The sequence below is a fragment of the Schistocerca serialis genome, chromosome 12, assembly GCF_023864345.2.
Source record: "Schistocerca serialis cubense isolate TAMUIC-IGC-003099 chromosome 12, iqSchSeri2.2, whole genome shotgun sequence".
Taxonomy (NCBI): Eukaryota; Metazoa; Arthropoda; class Insecta; order Orthoptera; family Acrididae; genus Schistocerca; species Schistocerca serialis.
Window position 1 is genome coordinate 99,203,810 of NC_064649.1, and position 15,660 is coordinate 99,219,469.

Consider the following 15,660-nt stretch of genomic DNA (forward strand, 5'->3'; position numbering starts at 1 on the left):
AGGCGCTCTGCATTGCGGTGTAGCTTGCTCGCCAGGTTTCGAGAGGGTGCGTTTCTGGATGAGGTATCGAATATATTGCTTCCCCCCTACTTATACCTCCCGAGGAGATCACGAATGTAAAATTAGAGAGATTAGAGCGCGCACGGAGGCTTTCAGACAGTCGTTCTTCCCGCGAACCATACGCGACTGGAACAGGAAAGGGAGGTAATGACAGTGGCACGTAAAGTGCCCTCCGCCACACACCGTTGGGTGGCTTGCGGAGTATAAATGTAGATGTAGATGTAGAAAGAGAACATTTGCACTGAAATGAGGATTGACACATTGTTGGATGAACCATTAGCAGAAGTGTACCCGTGGAGGCCAATCAGCTGCTGATAGTGCCTGCACACGCTGTACATGGTACGGAAACAACTGGTTCTCCCGTAGCACTCTCCATACAGTGACGTGGTCAACGTTACCTTGTGCAGCAGCAACATCTCTGACGCTGACATTAGGGTTATCGTCAACTGCACGAAGAATTGCCTCGTCCATTGCAGGTGTCCTCGTCGTTCTAGGTCTTCCCCAGTCGCGAGTCATAGGCTCGAAAGTTCCGTGCTCCCTAAGACGCCGATCGATTGCTTCGAACGTCTTCCTGTCGGGACACCTTCGTTCTGGAAATCTGTCTCGATACAAACGTACCGCGCAACGACTATTTCCCCGTGCTAATCCATACATCAAATGGGCATCTGCCAACTCCGCATTTGAAAACATTGCACTGACTGCAAAACCACGTTCGTGATGAACACTAACCTATTGATGCTACATACTGATGTGCTTGATGCTAGTACTGTAGAGCAATGAGTCGCATGTCAACACAAGCACCGAAGTCAACATTACCTTCCTTCAATTGCGCCAACTGGCGGTGAATCGAGGAAGTACAGTACATACTGACGAAACTAAAATGAGCCCTAACGTTGAAATTAAGCGTTTCCGATCACATGTCCACATAAAATCTTTTCTTTATTTGTGTGTGAGGAATATTTCCTGAAAGTTTGGCCGTACCTTTTTGTAACACCCTGTATATTCCTGGCGTGTAATCGACGTCAGCGCACTAACTGCGCTGGCAGCTTGAACGAACAAGTGTAAACAACAGAGGTGCGTCAACCAATCTATATCTACATCCACATCCATCTACACCTGACGGTGTGTCGCAGAGGGTACTTTGAGTGCCTCTATCGGTTCTCCCTTCTATTCCAGTCTCGAATTGTTCGTGGAAAGAAAGATTGTCGGTATGCCTCTGTGTGCGCTCTAATTCCTCTGATTTTATCCTCATAGTCTCTTCGCGAGATATACGTAGGAGGGAGCAATATACTGTGGACTCCTAGGTGAAGGTATGTTCTCGAAACTTCAACAAAAACACGTATCGAGTCACTGAGCGTCGCTCCTGCAGAGTCTTCCACTGGGGTTTATCTATCGTCTCCGTAACGCTTAGAGATTACTAAATGATCCTTTAACGAAGCGCGCTGCTCTCCGTCGGATCTTCTCTCTTCTATCAACCCTATCTGGTACGGATCCCACACAGGTGAGCAGTATTCAAGTAGTGGTCGAACAACTGTACTGTAACCTGCTTCCTTTATTTTCGGACTGTATTCCCTTAGGATTCTTCCAATGAATCTCAGTCTGGCACCTGCATTATCGACGATCAACTCTATACGATCATTCCATTTTAAATCGCTCCTAATACCTACTCCCAGATAATTCACAGAATTAACTGCTTCCAGTTGCTGACCTGCTGTATTGTAGCTAAACGATAAAGGATCTTTCTTTCTATATATTCGCAGCACATTATACTTGTCTATGCCATGCGTCAATTTGTTGCAGATCCTCCTGCATTTCCGTACAATTTTCCATTGCTACAACCTCTCGATATACCACATTATCATCCGCAAAGTGTCTCAGTGAACTTCCGATGTTATCCACAAGGTCATTTATGTATATTGCGAACAGCAACGGTCCCACGACACTCCCCTGCGGCGAACCTGAAATCACGCTTACTTCGGAAGACGTCTCTCCATTGAGAATGACATGCAGCGTTCTGTTATCTAGAAACTCTTCAATCCAATCACCCAATTGGTCTGATAGTCCATATGCTCTTACTTTGTGCATTAAACGACTGTGGGGAACTGTACCGAACGCCATGCGGAAGTCAAGAAACACGGCATCTACCTGGGAACCCGTGTCTATGGCCCTCCGAGTCTCGTGGACGAATAGGGCGAGCTGGGTTTCACACGATCGTCTTTTTCGACATCCATGCTGATTGCTACAGAGTAGATTTCTAGTCTGCAGAAAAGTCATTATACTCGAACATAATACGTGTTCCAAAATTCTACAACTGATCGACGTCAGATATATAGGTCTATAGTTCTGCACATCTGTTCGACGTCCCTTCTTGAAAACGGGGATGACCTGTGACCTTTTCCAATCCTTTGGTACGCTACGGTCTTCTAGAGACCAACGGTACACCGCTGGAAGAAGGGGGGCAAGTTCCTTCGTGTACTCTGTGTAAAATCGAAGTGGTATCCCATGAGGTCCAACGGCCTTTCCTCTTTTGAGCGATTTTAGTTGTTTCTCTATCCCTCTGTCGTCTATTTCGATATCTACCATTTTGTCATCTGTGCGACAATCTAGAGAAGGAACTACAGTGCAATCTTCCTCTGTGAAACAGCTTTGGAAAAAGACATTTAGTATTTCGGCCTTTAGTCTGTCATCCTCTGTTTCAGTACCATTTTGGTCACAGTGTCTGGACATTTTGTTTTGATCCACCTACCGCTTTGACATAAGACCAAAATTTCTTAGGATTTTCTGCAAAGTCAGTACATAGAACTTTACTTTCGAATTCATTGAGCACCTCTCGCAATCTGTTGCGAAGAGGCAATGTTAAAGAGTAGACGTGCAGCGATATAGTCCGCTACGGTGTTTCCACATCGGATGCCGGCTACCGACCGGTTACAAATCATGCACAAAAAGTGCGGGTCGCCTCCCGATTGATGTTAAATGATGTAACGCGGAGCAATGTTGGAAGAGACCGATGCGAGGTATGTCGTAAGAGCGAGATGCTTTTTCGTCATCTGGTTTTAAGTCACCAATGACTGAACAGCGGCAGACATGTTTTGTAGCGCTGAGTTTAAATTCCTGTCCTAAGCTAGCTACACTACTGGCCATAAAAATTGCTACACCACGAAGATGATGTGCTACAGACGCGATATTTAACCGACAGGAAGGAGGTGCTGTCATACGAAAATCATTAGCTTTTCAGAGCATTCACACAAGGTTGGCGCCGGTGGCGACACCTACAACGTGCTGACATGAGGAAAGTTTCCAACCGATTTCTCATTCACAAACGGCAGTTGACCGGTGTTGCCTGGTGAAACGTTGTTGCGATGCCTCGTGTAAGGAGGAGAAATGCGTACCATCACGTTTCCAACTTTGATAGAGGTCGGACTGTAGCCTATCGCGATTGCGGTTTATAGCATCGCGACATTTCTGCTCGCCTTGGTCGATATCCAATGACTGTTAGCAGAAAATCGAATCGGTGGGTTCAGGAGGGTAATATGGAACGCCGTCCTGGATCCAAATGGCCTCGTATCACTAGCAGTCGAGATGACAGGCATCTTATCGGCATAGCTGTAACGGATCCTGCAGCCACGTCTGGATCCCTGAGTCAACAAATGGGGACGTTTTCAAGACAACAACCATCTGCACGAACAGTTCGACGACGTTTGCAGCAGCATGGACTATCAGCTCGGAGACCGTGGCTGCGGTTATCCTTGATGCTGCATCACAGACACGAGCGCCTGCGATGGTGCACTCGATGACGAACCTGGGTGCACGAGTGGCAAAACGTCATTTTTTCGGATGCATCCAGGTTCTGTTTACAGTATCACGAGGGTCGCATCCGTGTTTGGCGACATTGCGGTGAACGCACACTGGAAACGTGTATTCGTCATCGCCATACTGGCGTATCACCCAGTGTGATGGTATGGGGTGACATTGGTTGCACGCCTCTGTCACCTCTTGTTCGCATTGACGGCACTTTCAACAGTGGACGTTACATTTCAGATGTGTTACGATCCGCGGCTTGACCCTTCATTCGATCCCAGCGAAACCTTCCATTTCAGCAGGATAATGCACGACTGCATGTTGCAGGTCCTGTACGAGCCTTTCTGGATACAGAAAATGTTCGACTGCTGCCCTGGCCAGCACATTCTCCAGATCTCTTACCAATTGAAAACGTCTGGTCAATGGTGGCCGAGCAACAGGCTCGTCACGATACGCCAGTCACTACTCTTGATGAACTGTGGTATCGTGTTGAAGCTGCATGGGCAGCTGTACCTGTACAGGCCATCCAAGCTCTGTTTGACTGAATGTCCATGCGTATGAAGGCCGTTATTACGGCCAGAGGTGGTTGTTTTGGGTACTGATTTCTCAGGACCTATCCACCTAAATTGCGTGAAAATGTAATCACATGTCAATTCTAGTATAATGTATTTGTCCAATGAATACCCGTTTATGATATGCATTTCTTCTTGGTGTAGCAATTTTAATGGCCATTAGTGTACAACCTCGTGATGTGCAATGTATCCGAGAATACGGCTGTCAATAGTCTGCGGCAGAATTAACAATCACGATCGCTGTGTTCACGACGATTAGAGCTAAACTGTACGAGCAATCTAAAAACAGAAAAAAACAGTGTCGGCGCTAAAAGCAAACTGTAAATTATCGCGATCATTGGTTTCTTCAGGCTATCCTCACACTCGCATCAAGAGGTGCCGCTTTGCCAGCCGATGCACGGTCCTCTTTGACACTTGGTTGCAGATTATAGGCGACACAGGCAGACTGCAGACGTAAAGAGAACTTTAGTAAGAAATACAAAAGTCAATAAGATGATGGAATAGACATGGCAAAGTATTACACATAGAAAAATATTAGGTCTACAACTTTACTTCCGCCGTTTTGCAATAAACGGCAATAGCGGCAAGTGGGGTTCGGGTGGTTGGTCATAGGTGTAATACAATAAACTGTTAACATAATATAGCACTTTGTCTTCAGGCCACAAGTGAACCATCGGGATCATCCGACCGCCGTGTCATCCTCAGGTGGGGATGCGGATAGGAGGGGCGTGTGGTCAGCACACCGCTCTCCCGTTTGACCGGAGCCGCTGCTATTCGGTCGAGTAGCTCCTCAGTTGGCATCACGGGGCTGAGTGCACCCCGAAAAATGGCAACAGCGCATGGCCGCCTGGATGGTCACCCATCCAAGTGTCGGCCACGCCCGACAGCGCTTAACTTCGGTGATCTCACGGGAACCCGTGTATCCAATGCGGCAAGGCCGTTGCCTGTAAACATAATGCCATAAAAATATTAGTCGATTTGTGATTGCATCGGTGCGTTATTCTCGATTAAGTACGTCAACCTTTTTTTTTTTTTTTTTTTTTTTGTCATCAGTCTACTGACTGGTTTGATGCGGCCCGCCACGAATTCCTTTCCTGTGCTAACCTCTTCATCTCAGAGTAGCACTTGCAACCTACGTCCTCAATTATTTGCTTGACGTATTCCAATCTCTGTCTTCCTCTACAGTTTTTGCCCTCTACAGCTCCCTCTAGTACCATGGAAGTCATTCCCTCATGTCTTAGCAGATGTCCTATCATCCTGTCCCTTCTCCTTATCAGTGTTTTCCACATATTCCTTTCCTCTCCGATTCTGCGCAGAACCTCCTCATTCCTTACCTTATCAGTCCATCTAATTTTCAACAGTCGTCTATAGCACCACATCTCAAATGCTTCGATTCTCTTCTGTTCCGGATTTCCCACACTCTATGTTTCACTACCATACAATGCTGTACTCCAGATGTACATCATCAGAAATTTCTTCCTCAAATTAAGGCCGGTATTTGATATTAGTAGACTTCTCTTGGCCAGAAATGCCTTTTTTGCCATAGCGAGTCTGCTTTTGATGTCCTTCTTGCTCCGACCGTCATTTGTTATTTTACTGCCTAGGTAGCAGAATTCCATATCTTCATTGACTTCGTGACCATCAATCCTGATAACTTTCTCGCTGTTCTCATTTCTACTACTTCTCATTACCTTCGTCTTTCCCGATTTACTCTCAAACCATACTGTGTACTCATTAGACTGTTCATTCCGTTCAGCAGATGATTTAATTCTTCTTCACTTTCACTCAGGATAGCAATATCATCAGCGAATCGTATCACTGATATCCTTTCACCTTGTATTTTAATTCCACTCGTGAACCCTTCTTTTGTTTCCATCATTGCTTCCTTGATGTACAGATTGGAGAGTAGGGGCGAAAGGCTACAGCCTTGTCTTACTCCCTTCTTAATACGAGCACGTCAAGTTACGTACTGATTTCTCGCCGTTTGCGAGAAATTTTAATTTTCTGCTTTAACATGAAGAAAACAGCGGCTGTGGCTTTTAATATGCTGGGTAAGACCAGTGGTGAGGGTAGCTTTGAGTGGAAGAACGTGCAGAGAATGTTTTTAACGCCTTAGAAATGGTGATTTTGATGTCTAAGACCGGCATGGCGGTGGAAGCTACTGAAACAGACGAGACGGGCCGAATGTGACGGTCACCACGGCGAACAAACTTGCTTGTGTACAGAGGTCAGTGGTAGGCGGCGAAATGGGCACCGTGAGTTCCACCCCCTTTCTGTGAGCCACCTATTGATGGCCCTTGTGCTCAATGAACTACCAGTTTCACTTTGGATCGATGGTAATGATGAATGCGGGGCTGTGAGGGCGTCTCTGACGATTGCTCGGTCCTGTTGTCTCTGTAGTCTAGATGGACCGCTTCCTTCTTGACGGCCGGCCGCTGTGGCCGAGTGGTTCTAGGCGCTTCAGTCCTGAACCGCGATGCCGCTACGGTCAAAATGGGGGTTCCCATTTGAAATTTTAAAGTTGCCTCCCACCCCACCCCCAGAGGACTGCGGTGGCGGGCTAACTTTAGCACCATCAGATGTCCCCCTCACGCTACAGTCGCAGGTTCGGATCCTGCCTCGGGCATGGATGTGTGTGATATCCTCAGGCTAGTCAGGTTTAAGTAGTTCTAAGTCTATGGGACTGATGACCTCAGATGTCCCATGATGCTTAGAGCCATTTGAACCATTTAAACCTTCTTGACGCTGTGTTCTACCATGGTTGACACTTTCCTGACAGCGGAGTCAGGGATTTTCACCTGTCTCGAGATGACTGGGTGTTTGTGTTGTCCTCGTCATTTCATTATCATTCATGGAAGTGGCAAGATTGGACTGACAAAAGGTTGGGAAATTATACGGGCGCTGATAACCGCTCGTTTGACTGCCCCACAATCCAAATATCATCATCATCTTTTCTGTCAGCATCGTCGAATAGTGGTTCCGCTCTTACTCAAGGGTTCAGTGATTCGACTATTACTCCAATCGGCTTTTTTGTCTCAAATGCTGACTTCTGCATATACTGTATTACTCACGCGCCTGTCTGCGAGTAGTAGTTACTGTGCAACTGAGTAAGAAGAATGAAATTCGCAAAGACTTCATGTATTGGTATCGACGTATCCACTGTTTACCATACTTCCAGCTGCGCAGTGAAACTGCATTGCAGCATTCATACATCGCCCGCCATAGTTTACAGTTTTGCATTTTCAATCGATATTTGTATACGTATCAGTTCGTTACCAGTTTCAAAACTCTTTCGTTTTTTACGTCCTCCAGTGTATAGCTTCGGTATTTAAAATAGTATTTCCTATAGTTTTACAGCAGTTAACGTGACAGCAATTGACTACTTATGCGCAAAAAAAGAAAAAAAACAGCAAATTTCTGAAGAGCATTGGTTCTGCCACAACAGCAGCGCTATCGGACGAGCTGTCAAAACTAATAAAACAACCCACCAATGAGTGACGCTAAACCATTAATTCTTTTCAACCCCCCTCTCCTCCCACCACCGATTACCCATTGCATGACGTACCTCGGTGCACACAAATCGATACCATTAAACAGGGGATTTTACGGTCGTAAGGGTTGGCCGGCGTGGCGGAAAGCGCTGTCCATTAGTTTTTAAATATCGGGGCGGCGCGGCAGCGGCGCGTCCATAAAGAGCGTACGCCCCAGCGAACTAACGCGCCAGTAAATAGTGCGCAAGCGCGCGCGCGGCTGTCTGTGCGCTTTTATGCACATTCTGAGCGCCTGTCCGGGAAAGGAAAAATCTGCCGAGTTCCGGCTGACCACCGAATAATCGGCGACCCGCGATTGCGGTCAGCTGGGGAGAGGTCACGGCTACAGGAAAGTGGCGGAGGGTGCTTTCGTGTCACGGCCGCTCTAAGAATTAGCCGGCGGGAGGCGCGTGACACAGGACGTCTGTCGGAGCTGCGGGACGATTCTCGGTTATGGCGGGGTGCGTAATTGCAGCCTGCGGTTGTAGCTGCTAAATTACAGGGACGGAGGGATGTAGACGGTAAAACGTTGTTGATCCGAAATGCAGCTAACGCAGCGGGGTGGTCTGGTGTGTGTGTGTGTGTGTGTGTGTGTGTGTGTGTGTGTGTGTGTGTGTGTGTGACGTATTCCAACGCTTACCTAACTCTGAAAACCCTATCTACAGGGTGATTCTTTTTTCATCGTATACAAACTAGAGACTAATCGATGAGAATATACGGAAGAAAGAAGGCGTAATGACCGACCCGCCAGGGTAGCCGAGTGCGCTAACGCGCTGCTTCCTGGACTCGGGTAGGCGCGCCGGCCCCGGATCGAATCCAACCGGCGGATTAACGGCGAGTGCCGGTATGCCGGCCAGCCTGGATGTGGTTTTTAGGCGGGTTTCCACATCCTGCTTGATGAATACCGGGCTGGTCCCCAAGTTCCGCCTCAGTTACACGACTCAGACATTCGAGAACGTTCGGACCATTTCCTGACTTACACTAGACGGAGACAGCTGGGGTACACTACTTCCATCCCGGTGGGTTCGGGATGGCGGCAGGAAGGGTATCCGGCCACTCTCTGCAATTAACACTGCCAAATGGTTCAAATGGCTCTGATCACTATGCGACTTAACTTCTGAGGTCATCAGTCGCCTAGAACTTGGAACTACTTAAACCTAACTAAACTAAGGACATCGCACACATCCATGCCTGAGGTAGGATTCGAACCTGCGACCGTAGCGGCCTCTCGGCTCCAGACTGTAGCGCCTAGAACCGCACGGCCACTCCGGCCGGCCACTGCCAAATCCGTCATAACAAAGCCGACCCAGTGTTGGAGCGGGACAAAGTCACGAGAGAGAAAGAAAGAACGGAAAGAAGGCCTAATGACAGGAAATGCCTGGTTTCTACGCTACAGACGATTAATTCAATAATACAGTGTTACCAAGACTGTGGTCTGTTACGTTCTGTACCATGCACTCACAGTTACATGGTTTCTTTTGTATGCCGCCTGGAAGTTGGCGCGAGGGTCTGCTCCTGTGAACTGAAGGGTAGGCCGAATGTAGGAAGTGAATAGGAGCAGGAAAAGGTGAAATACTTCGGTACTGCGTGTAAATTTAAATCACCTGTACTACAGGAAGAACATGAATACATAACTTTGCACTGAGGAGCACGTAGGTGCGAAGCCGGATGTCTCAAAGCTCACAAAAGTTACACAGGTAAAATCTGTAGTAGCTCGCTCACTATGAAATGTTGCTTGGTCGTCTGCTCGGAATCAAATGGGCTGAATCTGGAGCGTCGCTCGTAGAGCTGCACAGCGCCGGCTAGAGGGCGCTGTCGTCTGTGTCGTAGTGCCAACCTAATAACTTGCACCTACGCCGTGGCATCGTAGCTATCGAGAGCACAGTTTTACCTAGAGGGTGATACTGCTCCTTATACGTCATGCCGTAGCGCCCTCTCTTGCCATAGTACAAGGTGCATTCAAGTTCTAAGGCCTCCGATTTTTTTTCTCCAGACTGGAAAGAGATAGAAACATGCACATTGTTTTAAAATGAGGCCGCGTTCATTGTCAATACGTCCCAGAGATGGCAGCACCTTACGGCAGATGGAATTTTACCGCCAGCGCCGAGAATGAGAACTGTTTTAAATACTTAAAATGGCGACGTTTTCCTTACTTGAACAGCGTGCAATCATTCGTTTTCTGAATTTGCGTGGTGTATGTGTCAAAAGTGCGTTCGTGGGTGCGACAGTTTAATGAAGGCAGAACATCGTGTGACAACAAACCGAAACAACCTCAGGCTCGCACAAGCCGGTCTGACGAAATGATTGAGAAAGTGGAGAGAATTGTTTTGGGGGATCGCCGAATGACTGTTGAACAGATCGCCTCCAGAGTTGGCATTTCTGTGGGTTCTGTGCACACAATCCTGCATGACGACCTGAAAATGCGAAAAGTGTCATCCAGGTGGGTGCCACGAATGCTGACGGACGACCACATGGCTGCCCGTGTGGCAACGCTAACGCCATGATTCCATGGGAGCGGCGAAGGCTTCTTTAGGAGCCTGTTTTGACCACCGGAAAATCGCTGAGGCAATAGCAGCACGACTGGTGAATGTGCGGCCACGGAGAGTGTCTTTCATTGTTGGAAAAAGCCAAAAGTCACCAGGAGCCAGGTCAGGTGAGTAGGGAGCATGAGGAATCACTTCAAAGTTGTTATCACGAAAAAACTGTTGCGTAACGTTAGCTCAATGTGCGGGTGCGTTGTCTTGGTGAAACAGCACACGCGCAGCCCTTCCCAGACGTTTTTGTTGCAGTGCAGGAAGGAATTTGTTCTTCAAAACATTGCCAAGCAATGTTGACGCGCAACGTCGGTTGTGACAATGGATGAGACGTGGATGCCATTTTTCAATCCAGAAACAAAGCGCCAGTCAGCTCAATGGAACCACAGTTTTGTCACTGGTTTATTCACCAGGCAACCACTATTACAGGGATTGTGTCATCTGTGCTACACTCTAGCGCATATCCATTTGACAGAGTTCGATCATTCACAATCTCATCGCGAATTACAAGTTATCTGCGCGAAAAGTTAAAACCAGGCGCGCGGCTGCTCACCGCTCAGAGACTAAGTCCAGCGATACCACACAACGCGAAATTTTCTAAGTCTTTTCATTTCCTAGCTGCCTAAAGACCGACCGTCTGCTTTCGGGTCTCCACCAGCACTGCCCCTATGCCCTTCTGCCCGTTCCCGGTCGCGTTTCCTACGCGCCGAATATCATTGCTCTACTGTCCAGGGCAGTTCCCTTTCGTGAAGCAGTCCATCTGATTGGCTACAGCTTATTTTGCGTTACTTTACATTTTAAAACATTTAAATAATCAAAGGTTGACCACTTTCACGTTCTAAACAAAGTAACAATAATATCCATTACATAACAAACGTTAAATTCTTTTACATAGAATCAGTACAATTTCTTTCTTAACTCTCAATGTCACGGCCAGGCATGTGCTTTGTGATAAGTAAATAAAGAACAGAAGTAACTATTGTGCACTAAACTTCACAATAAATATTCTATTACTTAATGATTCAGTAAGGTGTCATACTGTCATCGTTCATTGTGTTATGTGTGGAGGAAATGATGTGATGCTTAATTGAAAATACTGATATTGTAAATTTACTATATCTTTTAAAATAATGAAGTTGCAGAGTTCATATTTGCAACATTTGTCATTTTAATAATCCGCTTCCATATGAAATGTCGACCGTAAAGATCGACTGAAGCGTTCAGATTTTAGCATTCAGGTCTTTGTTACAAAAGTTGTTAATTTCACTTCAACAGTAAATTGTGAACTATTATAGATAGTTTATGATCAGTATTCAAGTTTTATTGGGATCACCATGACAATTTATGAAGGATACCAGATTAAAATTACTGTGGCTTCATTCACTGTATCACTACAGAATTAAAAAGTTTCCATAAATGTTTCCCTTTATGACCGATCTCAGGTCCGCCATATTTAGCGCTGCTACATCTCCTTGGCCACAAACGGCTTCTACTGGGATTCCCTATGACGGATTCTTGTCTGTCTCACTCGCACCCTACAACGCTTAGGCCTCAATAGACAATAGACGCCTGTGAGTTTCCTCATCTTGTGTTGAATCTGCGCTCTTCGTGGCACGCGGTATTTACGACAGAGTTCGTTTCACAATTCCTGAAGGCTGACTCTTTCGGCCATATACTTAAATGAGAGTGTAATGCTCGTTAACTCACAACCCCCACAATTCTCCTTCTTCGTCCTCTTTCTCTTCTTTATTTTGAACCGACTTGAGACCACGGGGCTCGTTTTGACTCTTTTACAAGTGTCTTCTTATCCCCGGTAGCTGTCACTTTCTGGATGTGAGCAAAAATCCTGTCCTCTGCACACTTCAAACTGCAGCATCCTGTGCTCATTTTGCTGGTAAGGGACGCTGGGAATACCAACTTTAGAGTGATCTGCCGGAATTTGGACCAGCCATGTATGCTTTCTAATAGAAATGCAAGTTGTTGCAGGTCTGGTTCAACTGCGGTGATCCATTTGCTCTCGAAGAATTTTCCCTCTCTCTCGTGATGAAGACGCTGCTTTTGAGTCTGCAGGGGTTCATGTGGGTCAAATGTCTGTGGAAGATCAGTTACTTTTTGCTGACAAACGTGGTTATGTCTTCTTGGAGCTGTTAAAGCTCATATTGTGTCTGGTCCTGTATGTGCGATTGTCGTTTTTTATTGAGCCAAGTATTCTCGTTATGTTTCCACGTTCACTATGCTCTAGTTACTGATGGGACACTTCATGCTCATGAAGAGGCATTCAGAGGCGGATAATTCGGTGAGCCTGACTATTAAGTTGTAACGTTTAATTTTCTCAGGAAGGTACATGGAGATTCAAGTGCTCTCGCAGTAGTAGTGTACTCTGTCCAACTTGGCACATTTGATGTCGTGGACTGAAAAATGAAGAGGGATACAGGGGGACAGAATGAAATAATACTAAACAGAAACAAGAAGCATGATTTGCTCGTATTTCGTGTGATCCTTAGTAGGCGAAACCAAAAATAGGTAAAGAGAGAACAAAAAAAAAAAAACTCTGGGAAACAATGGGTTCCATGGTACGTTACGGAACTGCTGTTGCATACACTCCAAATGAAGCTTAACCTGCAACATGATGAACCGCTCTCCTTCGATTTTATAAACACAGATACAAAAGTTCTGGTAAACATCGTACGTCATAAATAAACAACCGCCGTCCAGATCACATTTTATTTATGGACTACTGGCTACAATCTGCGTTGCGCATTAGCTTCAGGCCTGGGGTGGAACAAAAAAGGTAACAACAACAAGAACTTTTTTACAGAAGTGCCATATTGTATACACTTGTCTCACGTGTTGCAGAAATAATAGAAAAATATTGTGAATCGGCAGTTACCTTCCAGCGCAAAGTGTATCATCTCAACAGTTATGTAAAAATCACGTAAAAAACAAGCATGCGATATGGGTAAAGAAAAAACCGAATCGTCATTTGACGTATGCGGAAGTAATTGACGAGTGCATTAAATCAGTCTGAAATGGTTTCTTTATGTGTAATTAAACGAAACAGTAATAAAATATGCGAACCTAAAGCACACGTTAATGAACAACATTTCAGTATGAATGATCCCTTACACGGTAACAGGTAACGAACATGAACATAGCGTGCATTGGATATTTTCCTTCCTGTTCAAAAATTTGAATATTATCAAATATGTCTTAATTTTTTAAAAATTTGCTTTCACTTTAATAAATTAAAATACAGGCACCCTAAGGACTCTCTCTGTAAATTGGAAAAGGGAAAACGGTTAGTTACGATGTAGCCATAGCTATTTTTTAGCTAAAAAATTTGTAACTAAATTACTTTAATGTATTTGTATTCCTATATACTGAAACGAAAGCAAATTCTTAAAGTTTAAGGTATGTTTAGTAATACTGCCCTGGCTTTTAAAATATTTAAAAAATGTACGATCCATACTGTCCTATCAATATGTTTATAATATTTGTTTATCTAAGACTGTATAACGGGTAATTCAAGCTGAACATTAACATGTTCTTCAAGTCTGCGTACTTTTACTAATTTTTCATTTGATTATGCATGAAGAAACAATTTTACACTGCTTTAATGTACTCATCTATGACTTACGCATATGTTACGTCATTACACAATTTTTTTTCCCACACTCCATCTTTGTTTTTCAGGTGCGTTTTACGCAACTGCTGACAAGCTATACCTTGCGACGTAATATATGTGTTGATTCAAACTATTGTGTTCTGTTGTGTAGGCCTGTTGCGTTTCCTAATCGTTCTGCCAGTATAATGCGGCTTTTGGTATGCCTTCCCCACCACATAATATGGGTGATTGTTCCAATTTAAGTTATTCGTAATTGTAATTCGTAGGTATTTAGTTCAACCGACGCCGGTTAGATACGTGTGATTTATCGTGTAACAGAAATTTAACGGATTCCCTTTAGTGCTCACGTAGATGACATCATTCTTTTTCGTATTTAGAATCGGTCGTAATTTTTCGCGCCACACAGATATCTTCTCTAATCTGAAACTGGTTTTGATATGCTGATGACTATACTAGACGGTAAATGACAGAGTCACCTGCAAAAAAACTACGATGGCTGCTCAGATTGCCTCTTAGTCTGTTTATAGAGTTTAGGAACAGAACTTAGAACTAATTAAACCTAACTAACCTAAGGACATGACACACATCCATGCCCGAGGCAGGATTCGAACCTGCGACCGTAGTGGTCACGCGGTTCCAGACTGAAGCGCCTAGAACCGCACGGCCACACCGGCCGGCGAACAGTAGAAAACATAATTATAACACTTCCTTTGGGAACGCCAGATATTACGTCTGTTTCCGTCGATTACTACCAACTGTCATCTTGCGGACAGGAAATCACGAATCCAGTAGCACAGAAATTTGATTAGCAGTCGCTTGTGAGGAGCAATGTCAAAAGCGTTCTGGAACTATATTGAATCAATTTGACATCCCTTGTCGATAGCACCAATTACTTTCTGACAATAAAAGAGCTACTTGTGGTTAACAGAATGATATTTTCTGAGTCTGTGATGAATGTGTGTCAATATACAGTGTTATTCGACATAATTCATAATATTCGAACACAGCATACGTTTCAAAATCCATCTGCAAATACACGTTAGCGCCATGGACCTGTAATTCATCATATTACTCTTATTTCCTTTCTTGAGTATTGTTGTGACCTGCGCAACTTACCAGTCTTGAGGTACGGATGTCGCATCGAGCGAACGCTTGTATATGTTTGCTATGTATGGAGCTGTGAGTCAGCATATTGTAAAAGAAACTTATCTGATATACAGTTTGGACCGGAAGATTTGTCTACATGAAGTGATTTAAGAGTCTTCGCTACATGTAGCTTATCAACTTCTAAGTTACTAATGTTGGCACCTTTCCTTGTTTAGATTTCTGGAATGCAGATGAAACTACACTGGGACATAGTATATGAAAAAGGAATAAGCCTGCTGATACCAATAACCAAATGTAAAATAAAATAAAATGTCTGGCAGAAAATCCTCCTTTAAGCATCGGCACTCTGCAGTAAAAAAACTGTACCTGACAGAAATATTAAATAAAACAGGAGGTCAGGTCCATATGTAGGAGGATAAGAGTGGAGAAACTTC

The 15,660-nt window shown here is 44.9% G+C and overlaps 1 pseudogene; it reads right to left on the bottom strand.

Moving 5' to 3' along the window:
• Positions 1 to 5,257: 5,257 nt before the first annotated feature.
• LOC126428644 (5S ribosomal RNA) lies at positions 5,258 to 5,375 on the bottom strand (annotated as a pseudogene).
• Positions 5,376 to 15,660: the final 10,285 nt, after the last annotated feature.